Below are 6,000 nucleotides of genomic sequence, written 5' to 3' on the forward strand. Positions count from 1 at the left end.
TTTTATATCACAAATATGTAAATAAGGCTTCCAGGGAGAAAGTGATCTTATACTTTCGTTGTATCTTGCAGAATACAATGCTACCCTCAGAATAGGAGATAAATGAACCCTTGAATGCAAGAACAGAATACTGCTCAAGAGAAAATAATCTTCAGCCGAGCATGGTGGCTCAGCACTTTGGGAGGCCAAGGCAGGAGGATCACTTGCATCCAGGAGTTCGAGACCAGCCTGGGCCACACAGCAAGACCCTGTCTCTACAAAAAATAAAATAAAATAAAATAATGATCTTCAGAGTGATCTTATGCATGCTTCTGTTGTGGCCAATTTATAAACTTACCATGAGTGCCACGCAGATATGTTAGGAATGCTAGGTCTGGCTGGTCAATTCTACCAGCATCACTATTGAGAAAACTGCAATAATGTAAGATCCTGACTCAAAGAATATTTAAATTATATTTACTATAAAGTCTACTTAAGGCAACAAAAGAACCAAAACATTTTGAAAATGACGTTTTAGCAAATGTTGAAACAAGACAGGTTAACTCTAAGAATAGACAATTAAATTAACCAGAACATACTTATTTTCTGGGCATTATGTTACTTTAAATTCAGGGTATGGATATTCACTATAGTCAGCTTATTCATTACAAAAATATAAATATCATTGATTACATTAAGGTAATGTAGAATTCAACCAAAATAAGAATAAGCCTAGGGAAGAGGGTGCTTTTCTAGACTCAAAAGAAACCATCTGCCATTTTGGTGCTCTCCATCTGGAAGTGTTTGGTAGTGAGGACATGAGCCAGAAATTTAAGTGACCACCTTCTTTCTCTGAAGCAGTAACCAACTAAAATGTCCAATTTTCCTAACTAAAATAAACTTACCCCTCATAGTGATATTACTAAAAGCGAATTAAAGATTATGGGACACATATATGGTAAAAAGCTCTGTCAACAAATATATCAATAGAGTAGAATCAAAAAATTTGGGAGGATTTCTGTTTTCTATAAATTCCTCAATAATAAATAAAAGACTTGTGTCCATGTGGACACAAAGAAGGGAACCACAGACACTGGGGCCTAGTTGAGACTGGAGTGGGAGGAGGGAGAGGATCACCATTTACCCAGGTAACAAACCTGCACGTGTACCCTTGAACCTAAAAGTTAATAAAATACAGTTATGTATTGCATAGCAACATTCCAGTCAACAATGGACTGCACATAACAATGGTAGTTGTTATTATAATGGAGCTAAACAATCCCTTTTGCCTAGTGACGTCATAATGTTGTAGCACAATGCATCACTCCTGTGTTTGTGGTGATGTTGGTGTAAACAAACCTACTGCACTGCCAGTCATAAAAAAGCACAGCACACACTGGCCAGGTGCAGTGGTTCACACCTATAATCCTAGCATTTTGGGAGATAAAGGCAAACAAGTCACTTGAGCCCAGGAGTTTGAGACCAGCTTGGGCAACATGGTGAATCCCCATCTCTACAAAAAATACAAAAATGAGCCAGGTGTGGTGGCATGTGCCTATAGTCCTAGCTACCTGGGAGGCTGAGGTGGGAGGATGGCTTGAGCCAAGGAGGTGGAGGCTGCAGGGAGCTGAGACTGCACCACTGCACTCCAGCCTGGGCGAGAGAGAGAGAGGCCCTGTATAAAAAAAAAAAAAAATCCACATAGCACATACAATTATGTACAGTATATAATACTTCATAATGATAACAAACAACTGCTAATGCTTTTTGTATGAAAAACAACAACAAAGTTAAAAGACTTACACCTCTCTATTTCAAAACTTACTACAAAAGTAAAGTATTCAAGACCATCTGATACTGGTGTAAGGACAGACACACAGATTAACAGAATAAAATTGACAGTCCAGAAATAAACCTTTATATTTATAGTCAATTGATTTTCAACAAGAGTGCAAGATGATTCAACAAGGAAAGAAAGATGGTCTTTTTAATAAATGGTGATGGAACCACTAGATAATCACATACAAAAGAATGAGGGTGGACCCTTAACTTACACCATATGTAAAAACTAAAATGAGTGAAAAGTCCAGCTGTAAGAGCTAAAACTATGGAACTGTTAGAAGAATACATAGGTGTTAAGTCTTCATGACCGTGGGTTGAGTAATGGTTTCTCAAATACAAACACCTAAACCACAAGCAACAAAAGGAAAAGTAAACAGATGAACCTCAACAAAATTAAAAACTTTGATGTTATAAAGGACACTATCAAGAAAGTGAAAAGACAACAGAGATGGGAGAAAATATTTGCAAATCATATTTGAAAAAGGACTTATATCTACAGAACTCTTACAACTCAATAATAAAAAGACAAATAACCCAATTTAAGAGAGAAATTGTCTGGGCATGGTGCCTCACACCTGCAATACCTGCATTTTGGGAGGCCGAGGCGGGCGGGTCGCCTGAGCTCAGGAGTTCGAGACCAGCCTGGGTGACATAGGGAGACTATGTCTCTACCAAAAAAATACAATTAGCTGGGTGCGGTGGCATGCACTTATAGTCCTAGCTACTCAGGAGGCTGAGGGCGGGAGGACAGATTGAGCCCCGGAGGCGGAAGTTGCAGTGAGCCATTATTGCGCCACTGCACTCTAGCCTGGGTCACAGAGTGAGACTGTGTCAATCAGTGAATCAATCAAAGATTTCAGCTATTTGATATAGCAAAGTACTACTATCACAAATATATTAAATAAATTCAAAAGTTTAATAAACTTCCTAATTCTATATTGTGGAAGTATGTGGGAGGAAAAGTAACAGCACTAAGAGTTCTCAATGTCAACATCAGGAAGTGAGAAAGCACAAAACATCATCAGTTTCTGGGTTCACTTCCATTTTACTGAAATGGAAAATTCTTTGTTTGCATTTATTATTGTGTTCCTAAGAACAAAAAAGAAACAATTCAAATTTCAAAAATATAAACTTTGAAAAACTATTGCTAAATCATACCATCTTTCTTATCTGTTCTATCCCTTTTTGAATGTGCGTATGAGAGAAAGAAAGGAGTATGAATACAAGTTAAATACGCCATTTTTGGAATTTTTAAAAATAGACATGCTGCTTAAAAGTTGTAGCAATGGTTATCCTAATGTCTTTTCTATACACGGAAGATTTTCTAAAATTACAAAATATTTATGGTATCAACATTTTAAGACAAAATTGAATTAAATTACAAAAGTTTCCATCCAAACAGAAAAAATCCTAATGTCTGTTTTAGACAACATACAGGAGCTTCAAGCAACATCGAGTTGCCTAAACTGTATGTTTTTGGCAAAATATGATTATGTTTTAAGCAACATAACTTGGATTTAAAAAAAAAATTACTGTAAAAAGGGCTGCCACACATGCCAATTTCTCATTATGCAAGGCTTTGTCAGGCTGAAAGTTACTATTCATTCATGTAAGAATAAGATTAGTAAGATTAAGTGACTAAGGCCTAACTCATGAAATAAAATTATTATTAGATTGCAATGAATATTTTGATCCAATTCCATATATTTCTAAAAACTGGTATAAACTCTCTGCATTTTAATCTTGGCACCAAATTCTGATAGCAAAAGTCTGAGGTAGCACTTTAAATTTAAAAGTTCAAGAACTACTTTGGCAGTGGAGATAAAGTATTGATTAAACCAAAGTCCCTATATTTGAATGTAATATAGCCTAAGAGAGCAATGTAAATATATCCATATAAATGTCAGTCATAAATAAAGCATCATAATAATTCTTAAATTGTTTTAATACAACTACGTAACATCCTACATTTCTCAAATTTGCTGGGAAAAGTTTGAATATTCTAAAGGCTTGTAAAAGATGCATTTTGCAAATGCAAACAAACGTACCTGTTAGTACAAGTCTGTCCTACCATTTGCAAATTTCCAAAGGTCCTTTCAGAAAAGCAAACATGGTTTTCCTAGGAGGCTAAAGGGGCTTCTCTGAACTTCCTGGCATTCAAGCCTATGGACTGACAGCTGTAATTTCTTCCTCATGTGGCCCTACTCCTTTCCTGCCCTCGTTAAAAAGTGGACCTTTGCTCCTCACTGTGAAAAGAAACTTTTAAAAATTAAAATTATAAAAAAAGAGGAACAAAAAATGTGGATCTATGTTCAGCTACAGTCCTTTGGAGCGCTAAGCTAGTGCCAGGAAAATGTTGCCATTTCAGGTGGAAACCATGAAGATGCAAGGGAGTGACGAACAGCCCATACTCATGTTGTCACTCTGGTAATTCAGGTTTTAGAACATACAAGTGCTAAACTTTAATTCTGTATTAGAAATTAAGGGTTTTGTTTGTTTGTTTCTGGTTTTTTTTCAAAATTAGACCCATGGTATGAAAATGCGTATGAGCCAGTGATGTCACTGACAGGAAAACCCCGTGCAATGTAAGGCTGAGCTGTGAAGAGTGCAGCGCCCAGTCAGGGGCACTACTCAGACCGCATTGCAGAACATCATGCTGGGTCCTGAGCACAGGCAAAAACCAGGCGCTGACAAAAAGTGTCATGTCCACTGATCCAAAAGAACAAACAGCCTTTCTTTTGGAAAGGTTTGGAAGCCACAACCATGCCTGCTGAGGTCCAGGGGAAGAAATGAGGACTGTTCAACCTTGAAAAGGAGATAATGATAACCATGCAGCAGAGACTTCGTTTACCTGGTACTCGAGTAGGGCAGAGGTCAGAAGAGGGGAGTTTTTGTTTTTGCTTGTTTGTTTGTTTGTTTTTAGACAGGCTCTGTCCCCCAGGCTGGAGCACAGTGGTGCAATCACAGCTCACTGCAACCTCCGCCTCCTGGGTTCAAGTGATCCTCCCACCTCAACCTCCCAAGGAGCTGGGACCACTATGCCCAGTTAATTTTTGTATTTGTTGTACACACAGGGTTTTGCCATGTTGCCCAGGCTAGTCTCGAAATCCTCAGCTCAAGCGATCGGCCCACCTTGCCTTCCCAAAGTGTTAGGGTTACAGGCATGAGCCACCAAGCCCAGCGGAAGTAGATTTGATTACCTTATTAATATTCTACAGTTAAGCTTAAAATCGTAGAATGGTAGTAACTGCCACATACCAGAAACATTCAAACACAGTTAGATGTCCATCTGTTAGGGATGTTGTATTACATGGAAATTTCAATGTTACCTTTGATATTTATTTGCTCCCGTGTAATATTTCCAGGTACTAATGGGAATTTCATTTTTGAAACTTTTCTATGATTTTTGCTTCTAAGCAATGGCTTCCTGGCTTTCAATTTCTAATTTAAATTCCTTCATTATGAAAAGGGAATTCAGTATCTGGTATTAAAAGCAAAGAGTAACAAATACAGAAAACCTAGCATATTGGCAAGAACAAGTTATCAGAAGCCTGTGAAAAGAGTTGTTGTTGAGGTTCCTCTTGGTTATATCCATGAAATTCATGGACAGCCTGAATTACTTCATTTGTAGAAATGAGAAAAGACAGTACATTTATCACTCTACTAAGTCTTACTATATAATCAAAGCCAATCTCATGACTGCCTGAAAGGAAATATGGTTCCAAGTTCCAGTTGTATTTCAAACCAGCAGTTTCATGTGAGGTCCTCATGAGTCCTAGAGAAGACCTACTTTCTGGCCCAACAAGGGAACCCAAGGCTTTTTTTAAAATGTAGTTTTCTATTATAGATTTAAAACTACCAGAAATATCACAAAATGAACTCCCGTTTTCCCCTACTACAGTCAAAATAATGGAAGGCATGGTCTCCATAAGAGTTATTTATCTTGGCTGGGCGTGGTGGCTCACACCTGTAATCCTAACACTTTGGGAGGCCAAGGTGGGCAGATCACTTGAGGTCAGGAGTTCAAAACCAGCCTGGCCAACATGGTGAAACCCTGTCTCTACTAAAATTATAAAAATTAGCAGGGCGTGGCCGGGCGCGGTGGCTCAAGCCTGTAATCCCAGCACTTTGGGAGGCCGAGACGGGCGGATCACAAGGTCAGGAGATCGAGACCATCCT

General features: G+C 38.3%; 1 protein-coding gene across 1 annotated transcript in view; it reads right to left on the bottom strand.

The window, feature by feature from the left end:
- APH1B (APH1B gamma secretase subunit) overlaps positions 1-6,000 on the bottom strand; it is a gene marked incomplete at its 5' end in the record, with an annotated part of 32,610 nt that overhangs the window by 22,289 nt on the left and 4,321 nt on the right. The gene's annotated exons all lie outside the window — the stretch shown is intronic.

Source organism: Colobus angolensis, unplaced genomic scaffold (genome assembly GCF_000951035.1).
Source record: "Colobus angolensis palliatus isolate OR3802 unplaced genomic scaffold, Cang.pa_1.0 Scaffold19, whole genome shotgun sequence".
Taxonomy (NCBI): domain Eukaryota; kingdom Metazoa; phylum Chordata; class Mammalia; order Primates; family Cercopithecidae; genus Colobus; species Colobus angolensis.